The sequence below is a fragment of the Gossypium arboreum genome, chromosome 10 (genome assembly GCF_025698485.1).
Source record: "Gossypium arboreum isolate Shixiya-1 chromosome 10, ASM2569848v2, whole genome shotgun sequence".
NCBI lineage: Eukaryota > Viridiplantae > Streptophyta > Magnoliopsida > Malvales > Malvaceae > Gossypium > Gossypium arboreum.
In genome coordinates this window covers 49,615,280-49,636,440 of record NC_069079.1, presented here as the reverse complement: position 1 = coordinate 49,636,440, position 21,161 = coordinate 49,615,280, and positions in this window count along the sequence as shown.

The following is a 21,161-nucleotide window of genomic DNA, read 5'->3' as shown; positions in this document are numbered from 1 at the left end:
TGAATAGAGAATATGTTCATGCTTGGGGTTGAATTGGTAAGCCTTAAATCTATGTGATGACTGAAATTGTATGGTTGTGCTGGAAAATGAGTTAATGTGTAAAATGCTTGATTATCTTGTTGTGTAGAATATGAAATGTGGATGTATGACTTGGTGCGAGATTGGACCGAAAGGTCCGAGGTATTATGGTATAGATTCGATATGGATGAGTACCTAGCCTCGTTTCTTTGTACATGTTGTAGTGATGTCGGTGGATTGATGAATGCTTATGACTTCTTGAGTTGTAAACTCACTCGGTGTTTTTTCTTGTCACCCATTTTAGGTCTCTCGGATTCGTATTGCTTGCGTGATCGGGACCGTCGTTGAAGTCATCACACCGGCTGAAATCTTGTGGTATTGTTTTCGTTGTTGAAGAACATTTGGCATGTATAGGCTATTATATTTTGTCGAATTGTGGGTTGTAAACTTTAAGCCATGTGAAAATGGCCTATGTGGTCGTCGAGTGGGATGCTAGAACCTATAGCCACGAGTCTTAGAAACTCTAATTTTGATAAGGTGGCCACAATTTGTGTCATGTATGATGGATGATTAAGGCCAAGGAAAGATTCATGAAATCGGCATAGTCTACTGCAGTAACTGTTGCGGACAGCAGCAGTGAGATGAGATTGAAAAATCACTAAAATAGTAGAAGTAGAATTAAATAGTGGGTAAATTATGAAATTGAACCTTGATGAATCTATTTTCATATGGATGAAACGAAACGACCATATGAGCAGTATACTGAGAAATATTAAAGTTCTCGTGAGACAGGGCCAGAACGGTTTCTGGGTCCCCTGACGCGACTTTGAAAATTTACCATAAATTATCCAGAAAGAATTAGGAGTCATGCCTTATATGTACAGATTCCATTTTGAGTCTAGTTTCATTAGAAACAAACGACACCAGTATTAAGGCCCTGTACAGAGAGATATTCAAGTTGTAACGCGCAAAGGTCAGAGCAGTCGATCCCTGTAACATGGGTGACTTTAACTAATAAACTGTACCAATTGGCCCGACCAAAATTCTAGAAATAAATCCATGGATGGGTATGTGAGTCTAAATTCAGGTAAAATTTACGAAACCAGTTTCCGAGTTTTGAAACTCGAGATATGATTTTTAAGGCGACGGTGACGCAGTTTTCCAGCCTGACTGGAAATGACAAATTGGTTGGTACCTTGAGAGGATTTGGCGTTAACCTCTCGTGTCCGACACCGCGACGGTCACGAGTTAGGGTGTTACAATTTTATTGATATCAGAGCTATGGTTTAGTCGGTTCTAGGACTACCATAGCGCGTGTGAGTCTAGCTATACATGCCAAATTGTTAGTGCTGAATAATGTGATGACTTCTGACGGTTGAAATTTTTGTTTTAAATAGCAATGGAACCCGGGATAGAGACCCTTGGCGGATGACGTTGAAGGTGTAGCGGCTGCTCCGCACAAGGGACACCGCCTGTTGAGCCTCGGTCATCCATGAATAATCAAAATGAAGGGCGAAACAAGCCTTCTTCACCATGATGAATGAGTGGGTCGCGCAATATGCTCGAACCGACCGGCTGTCCAACCATTCCCGAATTTAAATACTCCACCCCAAGAGCCCGTAATGCCATCGATTCATTGATCCTGTGAGGCTGAGTAAACCACCGTGGACTTGATTAGGAAGCGTGGGGCGAGGAGTTTAAGGCCATAGTTAGCGATTTATGCCGAAGGGTAGAGTTACGGCTTGATAACACCATTAGAGTGTTTGATGAATTGTCATGCACACCGATGAATGTCTTAAGTGTGCTATATCTTTGTTGCGAGACTCACCTACTATTGGTGGAGGACCTTGATTTCCATAGTCCCAAAGGAACAAGTTACTTGGGATTTGTTTCAAACGAATTTGGAAGAAATATATTAGTCAACGGTTCATTGATCGAAGCGTAAGGAGTTCTTGGAACTCAAGCAAGGCCGTATGATCAGATCTGAATCTGAACATGAGTTCGTAAGACTTAGTCGGTATGCTCGGAGTGTGTGGCTGATGAGGTTGCGATGTGCAAAAGATTTGAAGAAGGATTGAATGAAGAGTTAAAGTTACTAGTGGGAATTTTGGAGATAAAGGAGTTCGTGACACTAGTCGAACGAGCACGCAAAGCGGAAGAACTTGGGAAGGAGAAGAAGAAGGCTGAATTTGAAGCAAGAGATTACCGTAAAAGATCGACGAGTAAAGCTCCGTTCTCGGCTGTAAAGAGGTTCGGGAGGACACCATGAAGTCGAGGACGATGCGGAATTTCCATTAGAGCCCCACCATTGACGGACTCGAGCTACTTAGTAGCTAGTGTGGGCAATAATCGTCAAGAGAGACTTGAATGCCCCAATGTGGAAGGCGACACCTAGGTGAATGTTGGGGTAAGTCTGCATTAATAGGGCTGTTATGGATGCGGTTCAAGGACCACTTCATTAGAGATTGCACGGAGCTAGATGAGAGGAATAAGACGCAAGGTGCAAGACCTAGTGGAACGACGGTGGAGGTAGGCCCCGAGAATCTCTCGGAGGTAGGGGTGGTAATCAGAGAGGAGCCTCTAATACGGCTGTCCGATCCGAGACCCGTACTCCTGCTAGAGCATATGCCATCCGCGCACGAGAGGAGGCATCCTCCCCTGACGTTATCACTGGTACTTTTACTCTCTTTGATACTAGTGTGATTGCATTGATTGACCCCGGCTCTACTCATTCATATGTATGTGAAACCTTAGCATCCGGTAAGACTCTACCTGTTGAGTCTACTGAGTTCATAATTCGAGTGTCAAACCCTTTGGGTCGACACGTACTGTTGATAAAGTGTGCAAGAGATGCCCCTAATAATTCGAGAATCTGTTTTCCTACCGATCGATGCTTCTACCATTTAATGAATTCGATGTTATTCTTGGTATGGATTGGTGACCGTACATGATGCGGTGGTGGATCGCAAAAGGAAAACCATTGATTTGAGGAGTGCAAATAATGAGGTAGTCCGAGTCGAGTCTCATTGATTTAAAAGGGCGCCAATGATAATATCTTCTATGACCGCTCGGAGGTATGTGAAAAAGGGTGTGAAACATACCTTGCGTATGTGTTTGGAAATAAAGAGACGGAAAGGAAACTCGAATCGGTACCAGTGGTTTGTGAGTATTCAGATGTTTTTCCGAGGAGTTACCGGATTGCCACCGGTTCGAGAAGTGGAATTGACATCGGTTGTACCGGTACTACGCCGATTTCAATAGCCCGCATCGTATGGCATTAACGAATTAAAGGAATTGAAGGTTCAATTGCAAGAATTGACGGATAGAGGTTTCGCTTCGGCTGAGTTTTTCTCCATGGGCGCACTCGTATTGTTTGTGAAGAAGAAGGACGGAACCATGAGGTTGTGCATCGACTATCGTCAACTCAATAAAGTGACGATAAAGAATAAATATCCATTGCCACGAATTGACGATTTGTTTGATCAATTAAAGGGAGCCTCGGTGTTTTCAAAGATAGATTTGAGGTCGGGGTACTATCAGTTGAGGGTCCGAGAATCGGACATACCCAAAACCGCTTTTAGAACGAGGTACGGTCACTACGAATTCTTGGTGATGCCGTTTGGGCTCACTAATGCCCCTGCGGTGTTTATGGATTTAATGAATAGAATTTTCAGGCCATACTTGGATCGGTTCGTAGTTGTATTTATCGATGACATTTTGGTCTATTCGAGAGATGAAACTGAGCATGCTGAACACTTGAGGCTAGTGTTGCAAATCTTACGAGATAAGCAGTTATACATAAAGTTCAGTAAATGTGAATTTTGGTTGAAAGAGGTTAGCTTTTTGGGGCACGTGGTGTCCGCATCGGGTATCAGGGTGGACCCGAACAAAATTCTGGCCATAGTCGATTGGAAACCACCAAGGAATGTTACCGAAGTTAGGAGCTTTTTGGGGCTTGCCGGTTATTACCGACGATTTGTAAAAGGTTTCTCGACGATAGCCACGCCAATGACGAAGCTACTCCAAAAGGATGTTAAGTTCGAATGGACGGAGAAATGTCAGAAAAGTTTCGATCAACTGAAAGCTTATTCGACTGAAGCCCCAATTCTAGTGCAACCCGAATCGGGCAAAGAGTTTGTCATTTATAGTGACGCATCCCTACTTGGGTTGGGTTGCGTATTGATGCAAGAAGGGCGAGTTGTGGCCTATGCGTCGAGGCAATTAAAGCCACATGAGAAAAATTATCCGACCCATGATCTCGAATTGGCTGCCATCGTATTCGCTTTTAAAGATATGGCGACATTACTTATTTGGTGAGAAGTGCCATGTGTATTCGGATCACAAAAGTCTCAAATATTTGATGACCCAAAGAGACTTAAATCTGCGACAAAGGCGATGGCTCGAGTTGTTAAAAGATTATGAGCTCGTCATTGATTATCACCCGGGAAGGGCTAATGTGGTTGCGGATGCCTTAAGCCGGAAATCACTATTTGCTTTGCTAGCGATGAATGTACACTTGTCTATCCTACCCGACAATGTGTTAGTAGCTGAATTGAAAGCCAAACCATTATTGATACGTCAAATTCGTGAAGCTTAGAAAGTCGATGATGAGTTGGTTGCAAAACGGGATGAGTGTGTTCCGAACAAGGACTCGGAATTTCAAATCGATGATGACGATTGTTTGAGGTTCAGAAGTCGTCTGTGTGTCCCAAAGAATTGAACTTATTCCAATAATTTTGAACGAAGCCCTTTGTAGCCGAATGGCAATCCACCCGGGAGTACGAAGATGTACAACGATTTGAAACGCCGGTTTTGGTGGCATGGTATGAAACGGGACATCTCGACTTTGTTTGAGATGTTTAATATGTCAACAAGTGAAAGCGGAACATCAAGTGCCTTCAGATTGCTTCACCGATCACGATACCCGAGTGGAAATGGGATCGAGTCACAATGGACTTTGTGTCCGGCCGCCATTGTCGACTAATAAGAAGGATGCGATTTGGGTTGTTGTTGATAGATCCGACTAAGTCGGCTCACTTTATCCCCGCGTGCGACGGATTTTTCATTGGATAAACTAGCCGAATTGTACGTTTCTCAGATTGTGAGATTACATGGGGTACCGATTTCTATTGTGTCGGATAGAGATCCGAGATTTGCCTCGCGATTTTGGAAGAAATTTCAAGAAGCTTTGGGTACCAAGTTGCATTTCAGCACCGCTTTCACCCCCAAACCGATGGTCAATCCGAACGGATAATTCAAATACTCGAGGATATGTTGAGATGTTGTATCCTTGAGTTTAGTGGTTCATGGGAGCAGTATCGCCTTTGATTGAATTCGCTTACAACAATAGCTTTCAATCAAGTATTAAGATGGCGCCTTACGAGGCTTTATACGATCGTAAATGCCGTACCCCATTATTCGGGTGAACTTAGTGAAGGTAAATTCTTGAGGTTGATTTGGTTAAGGATGCCGAGTAAAAAGTTCGAGTGATTCGTGAAAGTTTGAAGGTCGCTACGGATCGCCAAAAGTCGTATCTTGATTTGAAAAGGAAAGACATTGAATATCGGGTTGGAGACAAGGTATTTCTCAAAGTCTCACCCGGAAGAAGGTGCTTAGATTTGGCCATAAGGGCAAATTGAGTCCGAGGTTCATCGGTCCGTATGAAGTATCTGAAAGAGTTGGGCCAGTAGCGTACCGATTAATTTTACCCCCCTGAGCTCGAAAAGATTCACAACGTTTTCCATGTTTCGATGCTTCGACGATATAGGTCTGACCCGACGCACGTAATTACTCCATCTGAGGTCGAGGTTCAGCCTAATTTGAGTTATGAAGAAGAGCCGGTTCGCATTCTGATGCGTGAAGTAAAAGAGCCTACGAAACAAGAAAATCCCATTAGTGAAGGTGTTGTGGCATAAACACGGAATTGAAGAAGCCACTTGGGAACTTGAGGACTCTATGAGAGAGCGATACCGAGCCTATTTACGGTAAGATTTTCGGGACGAAAATTTCTAAGTGGGGAGAGTTGTGACATCCCAAAATTGACCCTAGTCGGGATGTGGTTTCGGGACCACAAAACTGAGGCATAAAAATAATTTATAATTTATTTTGATGCCTATAATATGTGTTAATTCATGTGTGACATTTTTGATGTTTCGATTTAGAGTTATAAATGTGAATTTCACTAGAAAGGGCCTAGTAGTAAACATTGAAAGTATGATGGGGAAATGTGGGATGACTAGTTGATAATACATGCAAAAATAAGGGATTTGCATGTCAAATTTCCCCCCCTAACATGAAGTGGCCGGCCATGACAAGGAATCATGGGCTAAACATGTCATGAAACATGTTTTGTTGGTGCACTAGGGAGAAACAATAAACAAATGAGTATGGGTAATAAAGAAAGAAAAAAAAAAATGTGTGTGTGTGAGTGAAACCCCCCTTGCCGTGCATTGTGGAAGAGAAAAAAGAAAATTTTGTTCATCCATTTTCTCTTCTTTGGCCGAAAATACTAAGGAAAAGGGAGGATTTTTGCTTCATGCTTGGTTTAGAAGAGAACTAGAAGGATTTGGCTATACTTGCATCAAGATTAAGGTATGTTTGAGGTTGTGTCATGAGATTCATGCTTGTTTTGGTTGCTAACTTGATGTGCATGTTAGCCATGGTTCAAATCCTTGTTATGCCATGGAAATGGTATTTGGCCAAGGTGGATTTTGTGTTAATGCCATTGCATGTTAAATATGAAGCTTGTTAATGGTGTACGTGATGGGGATTGATGGCTCTTGGACTTTCTTTTAGTATTTTTGAGTGAGACATTAAGTTCTTTGCTTAATCATGACCAAAATGATGGTGTTGTGATGTATTCGGTCATGGTATATCCACAAGTATGATTCATGCATGTTGCATGGTAGGTAAGATTTGAGCTTTGAATATGTGTTTGCACATGATGAATTGGTATGACATATATACTATTTCAAGGTATATATTTGCTTGGGATGATGTTTTCGGTTATGTAGTACATGAGAGATGTGTATTGAGCTACAATATGTAATCGTTAGTTAGTAAAATGCATGCTGTTTTTGTGTGGTATTAAGTGCATAATCGGCCTCAACATGGACATGCATATTCGGCCACATGAGGGGAAATTGGTGTGCATGCATTCGGTTAGAGGCAAGCATATTGATGCCTATTCTTGGCTTAGAAAATTTCGGCTAAGAGGAATACTAACTAAGGTGTTGAGTTCGATTCATGATTTTGTACATATGCGACTTTGATGCCTAATGAGTAGATATTTATATATTGGCTAGGCATCTTGAATTCCTCTTCCGATGCTCAATTGATAAAACCAATTTATTTGTTAAATTTAGCTCAAGAAGCTAGAGGTGGAGAATCAAGCAAAGGCAAAGGAAAGATAATCGAGTAGTCGATTGGAAATCGTTTCATCCAATATAAGGTAAGTCATTAAGCATATATTTGGTGTTGATGTAAATGACCATAATATATACACAATTGTGTTTAAATGAATTGATGTGTAAATGGAAATGTATGTGTAAATGGAAATGTATGTGTATGGAATGATGCCATTGTTGAATGTATAAAGGCAGCAAAATGCATAAGGTATTGGTCTCGGCACTAAGTGTGCGGGTATAAATGGACACGGTGACAAGATTGGCACTAAGTGTGCGGGTTTAAAATTGTACAGCACTAAGTGTGCGAGTTTGATTATATAGCACTAAGTGTGCGAGCTGAAAATTATATAGCACTAAGTGTGCGAGCTGAAAATATATAGCACTAAGTGTGCGGATTCACTATATGCTCTTGTATTACAATTGGCACTGAGTGTGCGACATTATCGAGTTAATCCGGACAGCGGATCGGGTAAGTACCTCGAGCTCATGATGAATAGAGAATATGTTCATGCTTGGGGTTGAATTGGTAAGCCTTAAATCTATGTGATGACTGAAATTGTATGGTTGTGCTGGAAAATGAGTTAATGTGTAAAAATGCTTGATTATCTTGTTGTGTAGAATATGAAATGTGGATGTATGACTTGGTGCGAGATTGGACCGAAAGGTCCGAGGTATTATGGTATAGATTCGATATGGATGAGTACCTAGCCTCGCTTTCTTTGTACATGTTGTAGTGATTGTGTCGGTGGATTGATGAATGCTTATGACTTACTGAGTTGTAAACTCACTCGGTTTTTTCTTGTCACCCATTTTAGGTCTCTCGGATTCGTATTGCTTGCGTGATCGGGACCGTCGTTGAAGTCATCACACCGGCTGAAATCTTGTGGTATTGTTTTCGTTGTTGAAGAACATTTGGCATGTATAGGCTATTATATTTTGTCGAATTGTGGGTTGTAAACTTTAAGCCATGTGAAAATGGCCTATGTGGTCGTCGAGTGGGATGCTAGAACCTATAGCCACGAGTCTTAGAAACTCTAATTTTGATAAGGTGGCCACAATTTGTGTCATGTATGATGGATGATTAAGGCCAAGGAAAGATTCATGAAATCGGCATAGTCTCTGCAGTAACTGTTGCGGACAGCAGCAGTGAGATGAGATTGAAAAATCACTAAAAATAGTAGAAGTAGAATTAAATAGTGGGTAAATTATGAAATTGAACCTTGATGAATCTATTTTCATATGGATGAAACGAAACGACCATATGAGCAGTATACTGAGAAATATTAAAGTTCTCGTGAGACAGGGCCAGAACGGTTTCTGGGTCCCCTGACGCGACTTTGAAAATTTACCATAAATTATCCAGAAAGAATTAGGAGTCATGCCTTATATGTACAGATTCCATTTTGAGTCTAGTTTCATTAGAAACAAACGACACCAGTATTAAAGCCCTGTACAGAGAGATATTCAAGTTGTAACGCGCAAAGGTCAGAGCAGTCGATCCCTGTAACATGGGTGACTTTAACTAATAAACTGTACCAATTGGCCCGACCAAAAATTCTAGAAATAAAGCCATGGATGGGTATGTGAGTCTAAATTCAGGTAAAATTTACGAAACCAGTTTCCGAGTTTTGAAACTCGAGATATGATTTTTAAGGCGACGGTGACGCAGTTTTCCAGCCTGACTGGAAATGACAAATTGGTTGGTACCTTGAGAGGATTTGGCCGTTAACCTCTCGTGTCCGACACCGGCGACGGTCACGAGTTAGGGGTGTTACAATTTTATTGATATCAGAGCTATGGTTTAGTCGGTTCTAGGACTACCATAGCGCGTGTGAGTCTAGCTATACATGCCAAATTGTTAGTGCTGAATAATGTGATGACTTGACGGTTGAAATTTTTGTTTTAAATAGCAATGGAACCCGGATAGAGAGACCCTTGGCGGATGACGTTGAAGGTGTAGCGGCTGCTCCGCACAAGGGACACCGCTGTTGAGCCTCGGTCATCCGCGAATAATCAAAATGAAGGGCGAAACAAGCCTTCTTCACCATGATGAATGAGTGGGTCGCGCAATATGCTCGAACCGACCCGGCTGTCCAACCATTCCCGAATTTAAATACTCCACCCCAAGAGCCCGTAATGCCATCGATTCATCGATCCTGTGAGGCTGAGTAAACCACCGTGGACTTGATTAGGAAGCGTGGGGCGAGGAGTTTAAGGCCATAGTTACCGATTTATGCCGAAAGGCCGAAGTTCGCTTGATAACACCATTAGAGTGTTTGATGAATTGTCATGCACACCGATGAATGTCTTAAGTGTGCTATATCTTTGTTCTGAGACTCACCTACTATTGGTGGAGGACCTTGATTTCCATAGTCCCAAAGGAACAAGTTACTTGGGATTTGTTTCAAACGAATTTCGGAAGAAATATATTAGTCAACAGTTCATTGATCGAAGCGTAAGGAGTTCTTGGAACTCAAGCAAGGCCGTATGATCAGATCTCGAATCTGAACATGAGTTCGTAAGACTTAGTCGGTATGCTCGGAGTGTGTGGCTGATGAGGTTGCGATGTGCAAAAGATTTGAAGAAGGATTGAATGAAGAGTTAAAGTTACTAGTGGGAATTTTGGAGATAAAGGAGTTCGTGACACTAGTCGAACGAGCCGCAAAGCGGAAGAACTTGGGAAGGAGAAGAAGAAGGCTGAATTTGAAGCAAGAGATTACCGTAAAAGATCGACGAGTAAAGCTCCGTTCTCGGCTGTAAAGAGGTTCAGGGAGGACACCAGTAAGTCGAGGACGATCGGGAATTTCCATTAGAGCCCCACCATTGACGGACTCCGAGCTACTTCATAGCTAGTGTGGGCAATAATCGTCAAGAGAGACTTGAATGCCCCCAATGTGGAAGACGACACCTAGGTGAATGTTGGGGTAAGTCTGCATTAATAGGGCTGTTATGGATGCGGTTCGAAGGACCACTTCATTAGAGATTGCACGAGCTAGATGAGAGGAATAAGACGCAAGGTGCAAGACCTAGTGGAACGACGGGCTGGAGGTAGGCCCCGAGAATCTCTGGAGGTAGGGGTGGTAATCGAGAGGAGCCTCTAATACGGCTGTCCGATCCGAGACCCGTACTCTGCTAGAGCATATGCCATCCGCGCACGAGAGGAGGCATCCTCCCCGACGTTATCACCGGTACTTTTACTCTCTTTGATACTAGTGTGATTGCATTGATTGACCCCGCTCTACTCATTCATATGTATGTGAAACCTTAGCATCCAAAGAAGACTCTACCGTTGAGTCTCTGAGTTCATAATTCGAGTGTCAAACCCTTTGGGTCGACACGTATTCGTTGATAAAGTGTGCAAGAGATGCCCCTAATAATTCGAGAATCTGTTTTCGGCCGATCCGATGCTTCTACCATTTAATGAATTCGATGTTATTCTTGGTATGGATTGGTGATCAGACATGATGCGATGGTGGATCGCAAAAGGAAAACCATTGATTTGAGGAGTGCAAATAATGAGGTAGTCCGAGTTGAGTCTCATCGATTTAAAAGGAGCGCCAATGATAATATCTTCTATGACCGCCGGAGGTATGTGAAAAAGGGTGTGAAACATACCTTGCGTATGTGTTTGGAAATAAAGAGACGAAAAGGAAACTCGAATCGGTACCGAGTGGTTTGTGAGTATTCAGATGTTTTTCCGAGGAGTTACCGGATTGCCACCGGTTCGAGAAGTGGAATTCATCGAAGTTGGTTGTACCGGTACTACGCCGATTTCAATAGCCCCGTATCGTATGGCATTAACAGAATTAAAGGAATTGAAGGTTCAATTGCAAGAATTGACGGATAGAGGTTTCGCTCGGTGAGTTTTTCTCCATGGGGCTTTGTATTGTTTGTGAAGAAGAAGGACGGAACCATGAGGTTGTGCATCGACTATCGTCAACTCAATAAAGTGACGATAAAGAATAAATATCCATTGCCACGAATTGACGATTTGTTTGATCAATTAAAGGGAGCCTCGGTGTTTTCAAAGATAGATTTGAGGTCGGTATTATCGGTTGAGGGTCCGAGAATCGGACATACCCAAAACCGCATTTAGAACGAGGTACGGTCACTACGAATTCTTGGTGATGCCGTTTGGGCTCACTAATGCCCCATGGTGTTTATGGATTTAATGAATAGAATTTTCAGCCATACTTGGATCGGTTCAGTAGTTGTATTTATCGATGACATTTTGGTCTATTCGAGAGATGAAACCGAGCATCTTTGAACACTTGAGGCTAGTGTTGCAAATCTTACGAGATAAGCGTTATACGCAAAGTTGGTAAATGTGAATTTTGGTTGAAAGAGGTTAGCTTTTGGGGCACGTGGTGTCCAGACGGTATCGGTGGACCCGAACAAAATTCGCCATAGTCGATTGGAAACCACCAAGGAATGTTACCGAAGTTAGAGCTTTTGGGGCTTGCGGTTATTACCGACGATTTGTAAAAGGTTTTCGACGATAGCCACGCCAATGACGGTTACTCCAAAAGGATGTTAAGTTCGAATGGACGGAGAAATGTCGAAAAGTTTCGATCAATCGAAAGCTTATTCGATGAAGCCCCAATTCTAGTGCAACCCGAATCGGGCAAAGAGTTTGTCATTTATAGTGACGCATCCCTACTTGGGTTGGGTTGCGTATTGATGCAAGAAGGGCGAGTTGTGGCCTGCGCGTCGAGGCAATTAAAGCCACATGAGAAAAATTATCCGACCCATGATCTCGAATTGGTCGCCATCGTATTCGCCTTTAAAGATATGGCGACATTACTTATTTGGTGAGAAGTGCCATGTGTATTCGGATCACAAAAGTCTCAAATATTTGATGACCCAAAGAGACTTAAATCTGCGACAAAGGCGATGGCTCGAGTTGTTAAAAGATTATGAGCTCGTCATTGATTATCACCCGGGAAGGGCTAATGTGGTTGCGGATGCCTTAAGCCGGAAATCACTATTTGCTTTGCGAGCGATGAATGTACACTTGTCTATCCTACCCGACAATGTGTTAGTAGCTGAATTGAAAGCCAAACCATTATTGATACGTCAAATTCGTGAAGCTTAGAAAGTCGATGATGAGTTGGTTGCAAAACGGGATGAGTGTGTTCCGAACAAGGACTCGGAATTTCAAATCGATGATGACGATTGTTTGAGGTTCAGAAGTCGTCTGTGTGTCCCAAAGAATTCGGAACTTATTCCAATAATTTTGAACGAAGCCCCTTTGTAGCCGAATGGCAATCCACCCGGGGAGTACGAAGATGTACAACGATTTGAAACGCCGGTTTTGGTGGCATGGTATGAAACGGGACATCTCCGACTTTGTTTCGAGATGTTTAATATGTCAACAAGTGAAAGCGGAACATCAAGTGCCTTCAGGATTGCTTCAGCCGATCACGATACCCGAGTGGAAATGGGATCGAGTCACAATGGACTTTGTGTCCGGGCTGCCATTGTCAGCTAATAAGAAGGATGCGATTTGGGTTGTTGTTGATAGACTGACTAAGTCGGCTCACTTTATCCCCGTGCGTACGGATTTTTCATTGGATAAACTAGCCGAATTGTACGTTTCTCAGATTGTGAGATTACACGGGGTACCGATTTCTATTGTGTCGGATAGAGATCCGAGATTTACCTCGCGATTTTGGAAGAAATTTCAAGAAGCTTTGGGTACCAAGTTGCATTTCAGCACCGCCTTTCACCCCCAAACCGATGGTCAATCCGAACGGATAATTCAAATACTCGAGGATATGTTGAGATGTTGTATCCTTGAGTTTAGTGGTTCATGGGAACAGTATCTGCCTTTGATTGAATTCGCCACAACAATAGCTTTCAATCAAGTATTAAGATGGCGCTTACGAGGCTTTATACAATCGTAAATGCCGTACCCCATTATTCTCGGGTGAACTTAGTGAAGGTAAATTCTTGAGGTTGATTTGGTTAAAGATGCCGAGTAAAAGTTCGAGTGATTCGTGAAAGTTTGAAGGTCGCTACGGATCGCCAAAAGTCGTATGCGGATTTGAAAAAGGAAAGACATTGAATATCAGGTTGGAGACAAGGTATTTCTCAAAGTCTCACCCTGGAAGAAGGTGCTTAGATTTGGCCATAAGGGCAAATTGAGTCCGAGGTTCATCGGTCCGTATGAAGTATCTGAACGAGTTGGGCGATGGCGCATCGATTAATTTTACCCCCCTGAGCTCGAAAAGATTCACAACGTTTTCCATGTTTCGATGCTTGACGATATAGGTCGACCCGACGCACGTAATTACTCCATCCGAGGTCGAGGTTCACCTAATTTGAGTTATGAAGAAGAGCGATTCGCGATTCTCGATGCGTGAAGTAAAAGAGCTACTGAAACAAGAAAATCCCATTAGTGAAGGTGTTGTGGCATAAACACGGAATTGAAGAAGCCACTTGGGAACTTGAGGACTCTATGAGAGAGCGATACCCGAGCCTATTTACCGGTAAGATTTTCGGGGACGAAAATTTCTAAGTGGGGGAGAGTTGTGACATCCCAAAATTGACCCTAGTCGGGATGTGGTTTCGGGACCACAAAACTGAGGCATAAAAATAATTTATAATTTATTTTGATGCCTATAATATGTGTTAATTCATGTGTGACATTTTGATGTTTCGATTTAGAGTTATAAATGTGAATTTCACTAGAAAGGGCCTAGTAGTAAACATTGAAAGTATGATGGGGAAATGTGGGATGACTAGTTGATAATACATGCAAAAATAAGGATTTGCATGTCAAATTTCCCCTAACATGAAGTGGCCGCCATGACAAGGAATCATGGGCTAAACATGTCATGAAACATGTTTTGTTGGTGCACTAGGGAGAAACAATAAACAAATGAGTATGGGTAATAAAGAAAGAAAAAAAAAATGTGTGTGTGTGAGTGAAACCCCCCTTGCCGTGCATTGTGGAAGAGAAAAGAAAAATTTTGTTCATCCATTTTCTCTTCTTTGGCCGAAAATACTAAGGAAAAGGGAGGATTTTTGCTTCATGCTTGGTTTAGAAGAGAACTAGAAGGGATTTGGCTATACTTGCATCAAGATTAAGGTATGTTTGAGGTTGTGTCATGAGATTCATGCTTGTTTTGGTTGCTAACTTGATGTGCATGTTAGCCATGGTTCAAATCCTTGTTATGCCATGGAAATGGTATTTGGCCAAGGTGGATTTTGTGTTAATGCCATTGCATGTTAAATATGAAGCTTGTTAATGGTGTACGTGATGGGGATTGATGGCTCTTGGACTTTCTTTTTAGTATTTTTGAGTGAGACATTAAGTTCTTTGCTTAATCATGACCAAAATGATGGTGTTGTGATGTATTCGGTCATGGTATATCCACAAGTATGATTCATGCATGTTGCATGGTAGGTAAGATTTGAGCTTTGAATATGTGTTTGCACATGATGAATTGGTATGACATATATACTATTTCAAGGTATATATTTGCTTGGGATGATGTTTTCGGTTATGTAGTACATGAGAGATGTGTATTGAGCTACAATATGTAATGCGTTAGTTAGTAAAATGCATGCTGTTTTGTGTGGTATTAAGTGCATAATCGGCCTCAACATGGACATGCATATTCGCCACATGAGGGGAAATTGGTGTGCATGCATTCGGTTAGAGGCAAGCATATTGATGCCTATTCTTGGCTTAGAAAATTCGGCTAAGAGGAATACTAACTAAGGTGTTGAGTTCGATTCATGATTTTGTACATATGCGACTTTGATGCCTAATGAGTAGATATTTATATATTGGCTAGGCATCTTGAATTCCTCTTCCGATGCTCAATTGATAAAACCAATTTATTTGTTAAATTTAGCTCAAGAAGCTAGAGGTGGAGAATCAAGCAAAGGCAAAGGAAAGATAATCGAGTAGTCGATTGGAAATCGTTTCATCCAATATAAGGTAAGTCATTAAGCATATATTTGGTGTTGATGTAAATGACCATAATATATACACAATTGTGTTTAAATGAATTGATGTGTAAATGGAAATGTATGTGTATGGAATGATGCCATTGTTGAATGTATAAAGGCAGCAAAATGCATAAGGTATTGGTCTCGGCACTAAGTGTGCAGGTATAAATGGACACGGTGACAAGATTGGCACTAAGTGTGCGGGTTTAAAATTGTACAGCACTAAGTGTGCGAGTTTGATTATATAGCACTAATTGTGCGAGCTGAAAATTATATAGCACTAAGTGTGCGAGCTGAAAATATATAGCACTAAGTGTGCAGATTCACTATATGCTCTTGTATTACAATTGGCACTGAGTGTGCGACATTATCGAGTTAATCCCGGACAGCGGATCGGGTAAGTACCTCGAGCTCATGATGAATAGAGAATATGTTCATGCTTGGGGTTGAATTGGTAAGCCTTAAATCTATGTGATGACCGAAATTGTATGGTTGTGCTGGAAAATGAGTTAATGTGTAAAATGCTTGATTATCTTGTTGTGTAGAATATGAAATGTGGATGTATGACTTGGTACGAGATTGGACCGAAAGGTCCGAGGTATTATGGTATAGATTCGATATGGATGAGTACCTAGCCTCGTTTGCTGTACATGTTGTAGTGATGTGACATGGATTGATGAATGCTTATGACTTCTCGAGTTGTAAACTCACTCGGTGTTTTTTTCTTGTCACCCATTTTAGGTCTCTCGGATTCGTATTGCTTGCGTGATCGGGACCGTCGTTGAAGTCATCACACCGCTGAAATCTTGTGGTATTGTTTTCGTTGTTGAAGAACATTTGGCATGTATAGGCTATTATATTTTGTCGAATTGTGGGTTGTAAACTTTAAGCCATGTGAAAATGGCCTATGTGGTCGTCGAGTGGGATGCTAGAACCTATAGCCACGAGTCTTAGAAACTCTAATTTTGATAAGGTGGCCACAATTTGTGTCATGTATGATGGATGATTAAGGCCAAGGAAAGATTCATGAAATCGGCATAGTCTACTGCAGTAACTGTTGCGGACAGCAGCAGTGAGATGAGATTGAAAATCACTAAAAATAGTAGAAGTAGAATTAAATAGTGGGTAAATTATGAAATTGAACCTTGATGAATCTATTTTCATATGGATGAAACGAAACGACCATATGAGCAGTATACTGAGAAATATTAAAGTTCTCGTGAGACAGGGCCAGAACGGTTTCTGGGTCCCCTGACGCGACTTTGAAAATTTACCATAAATTATCCAGAAAGAATTAGGAGTCATGCCTTATATGTACAGATTCCATTTTGAGTGTAGTTTCATTAGAAACAAACTACACCAGTATTAAAGCCCTGTACAGAGAGATATTCAAGTTGTAACGCGCAAAGGTCAGAGCAGTCGATCCCTGTAACATGGGTGACTTTAACTAATAAACTGTACCAATTGGCCTGACCAAAAATTCTAGAAATAAATCCATGGATGGGTATGTGAGTCTAAATTCAGGTAAAATTTACGAAACCAGTTTCCGAGTTTTGAAACTCGAGATATGATTTTTAAGGCGACGGTGACGTAGTTTTCCAGCCTGACTGGAAATGACAAATTGGTTGGTACCTTGAGAGGATTTGGCCGTTAACCTCTCGTGTCCGACACCGGCGACGGTCACGAGTTAGGGGTGTTACAAGGTAAGTTCATATGTATAATAAGCATTAATTTATGCATGTTTCAATGTAAAATTGATATATTTATTATAATGTTCGAGGTGTTGAAAGTATGTAAGTTGGTATGATAATAATATAGCAATAACGCTGTAATTTATATTTGAAAGTTAAATTTAGTGAATTAATTGAATTATGTTAAATTAAATGATTATGGTGCCAAGTTTATGAATTGATTTAAAAATATGTCTATGGTACATGAAGTGCATTGAATTATCATACATAAATGTGATTTCTATGATTATGGTATTATGGGAAATTGTAAGTTCATATGATTTTTAATAAGGCAATGTGTAATTTAATGTTATTGCCTTGATATTAAATGAGATGTAAGTTTATATGTAAGTAATACATCAATGTTACTTTTATTATGATATTTTATAATAATATTGGAAATATGTTTGTGGATAATTACTTGATTGGTGACATTGTTGGAAAAGAGAGAGAAATCCCGGTTGAACCTTCGAAAAGATTAGATGATACAGATAGTATGTAGCTAGGTCACATGTATGGTGCTGAGTGCATATCATGTGTACAAGAGATCTACAAGGCATTATGATGTAGCTAGGTTGCATGGGTGATACTATGTGTACACCATGTAGACAAAAGAGCTACAGGATATATGTAGCTAGGTCGCATGCTTGGCTCCAGGTGAAGGACATCATGTAGACAAGAGAGCTACAAGATAAATTGGCTAGGTCACATGGGTGGTACTGAGTGTTCACCATGTGTACAAGAGAGCCGAACTCTATGATGGGTGGAGCTATGTGCTGAAACCACCAAGTATCGAGGATTGATCCGAAGTGTTCAACGGGAGACTCTCTATGTATTGCTTTGTGAGTTTTGTGATGAATAAGTGCATGAACTTGGTTATGTGAATGATGTGTTCATTAAGTGACCAGGATGTGGTAAGGTTATAAACAAGTAAGTTATACATGAGGATGATTTTATGGTGACCTTGTGATCATGGGCCTATACTTGTGATGTATGAAATGTGGTGAAAATTATTTGTGATATGTATGTTAAAATGAGGTTAATACAAAGAAAGTGTGAAAGAGTGAATTAACAATAAAACTGTTTTGGACAGTAGTAGTGACGTAATTCTGAAAAATCACCAAAAATAGTAGAAATTGAATCAGAGACTGAATGAGATATTAAATTAAAGTTTAATGAGTCTATTTTCATATAAAAGAAACAGAGCAAGAACAGGAGTTCTATATTTTGAATATTTATGTTTTTGTGGGGCTGGTTCAGAATGATTACTTGATCCCCTGTTCTGACTTTGGAAAATCACAAAAATTTGGATAAAAATAATTAGAGGCTTAAATTTATATTTTTAAAATCCCTAATGAGTATATTTTCAATATAAATCAACAAGAACATTATCTGTGACATCCCTAATTTGACCCTAGTCGGAAAGTGGTGTCGGGACCACTAAACCGAGTCTTATAAGTAATTAAAAGTTATATTCTATGTTTATGATGTTAGTAAATGCATGTGTGAAAGTTGCATGCATTAATTTGATCATTTCTATGTGAATTTATTAAAATGGACTTATATGAAACATTGTTGAAAGGTGATAGGCTAATCTTTCAATGGTCTAATAGTATATGCATGCAAAAGAATGGTTTTGCATGTCAATTTACCCAAAGAAAAGGAAGTGGCCGCCATGGTAATGAAGATGGGCAAAAGAAAACATGTCTTAAACATGTTTTGCTAGTGGTGGATGTTAGAAATAATAAAATAAGAGCATGGGTAAAGAAATGAAAAAAATGAGTGTGGATGCTTTCCCCTTTGCCGTACATGAGAGAAACAAAACAAAGAAAGAAAGAAAAAAAAAGTGGTTGTTCATCCTTTGGTTTTCTTGGCCGAATAGAAGAAAGGGAAGAAGGGGGAAAGCTTGAGAAAATCAGCCATGGGAGTTTGCTAGACTAAGGTATGTTGAAGTTATCCATGAGATTCATGCATGTTTTTAGTTGATAGTTTGAGTTCCACCTAACCCATGGTCTAAACCTTTACCATGAAATGGGGATGATATTCGGCCATGGGTGTTGTCTTCTTGGTATCATTGATGTTTGATGTTTAATGTTGTGGTGGTGAGGCATGAAGATGAGTTAAGGTTCAGCTAAGGTGGATTTGTGGATGTATGACTTGGTATGAGATTGAACCGAAAGGTCTGAGGAATTATGGTATAGTTTTGATATGGATGAGTACCTAGCCTCGTTTATTGTTTCATGTTGTGGTAACTTTATTAATGGATGGTTGTTGAATGCTTATGACTTACTGAGTTATAAACTCATTCGGTGTTTGCTTGTCACCCATTTTAGGTCACTTGGACTCATATTGTTTGCGTGCTCGGAACCGTCGTTGAAGTCATCACACCGGCTGGAAATCTTTTGGTATTGTCTTCGTAGTTGAAGAACATTTGGCATGTATAGGCTATTATGTTTTGTGAACTGTGGGTTGTAAACTTTAAGCCATGTGAAAATGGCCTATGTGGTCGTTGAGTGGGATGCGAGAACCTATAGCCACGAGTCTTAGAAACTTTAATTTTGATAAGGTGGCCATAATTTGTGTCATGTATGATGGATGATTAGTAAGGCCAAGGAAAGATTCATGAAATTGGCATAGTCTACTGCAGTAACTGTTGCGGACAGCAGCAGTGAGATGAGATTGAAAAATCACTAAAAATAGTAGAAGTAGAATTAAATAGTGAATAAATTATGAAATTGAACCTTGATGAATCTATTTTTATATGGATGAAACGAAACGACCATATGAGCAGTATACTGAGAGATATTAAAGTTCTCGTGAGACAGGGCCAGAACGGTTTCTGGGTCCCCTGTCGCGACTTTGAAAATTTACTATAAATTATCCAGAAAGAATTAGAAGTCATACCTTATATGTTTAGATTCCATTTTGAGTCTAGTTTCATTAGAAATAAACGACACCAGTATTAAAACCCTGTACAGAGAGATATTCAAGTTGTAACGCGCGGAGGTCAGTGTAGTTGACCCCTGTAACATGGGTGACTTTAACTAATAAACTGTATCAATTGGCCCGACCAAAAATTCTAGAAATAAATCCATGGATAGATACATGAGTCTAAATTCAGGTAAAATTTACGGAATCAGTTTCCGAGTTTTGAGACTCGAGATATGATTTTTAAGGCGACAGCGATGCAGTTAGCTAGCCTGCCTGGAACAGCAATTAAATATTTCCAAGAGAGAAATAAGGGAAGTAAGCCCGGTAACACCACATGGTCAAATCCGGTGACGGTCACGGGTTTGGGGTGTTACATTTTATTGGTATCAGAGCTATGGTTTAGTCGGTTCTAGGACTACCATAGCGCGTGTGAGTGTAGCTATACATGCCAAATTGTTAGTGCTTAATAATGTGATGACTTTTGACGGTTGAAATTTTTGTTTTGATTAGCAATGGAACCCGGGATAGAGAGACCCTTGGCGGATGACGTTGAAAGTGTAGCGGCTGCTCCCGCGCAAGGGACACCGCCTGTTGAGCCTTAGTCATCCGCGAATAATCAAAATGAAGGGGCGAAACAAGCCTTCTTCACCATGATGAATGAGTGGGTCGCGCAATATGCCCGAACCAACCCGGCTGTCCAACCATTCCCGAATTTAAATACTCCGCCCCAAGAGTCCGCAATGCCTCTAGTTACTGATCCTGTGAGGCTAAGCAAACCACCTGTAGACTTGATTAGGAAGCGGGCCGAGGAGTTCAAGGCCATAGTCACCGATGATCTTTGAAAGAGCCAAATTCGCTCGATAACAAAGATTCGAAAGTGTTAGATGAACTGTCATGCACACCGATGAATGTCTTAAGTGTGCTATATCCTTGTTGCGAGACTCACTACTATTGGTGGAGGACTTTAATTTCCATAGTCCCAAATGAACGAGTTACTTGGGATTTCTTTCAATTCAATTTCGAAAGAAATACATTAGCCAACTGTTCATCGATCGAAGCGTAAGGAATTCTTGGAACTCAAGCAAGGCCGGATGATCAGATTCGAATCTGAACA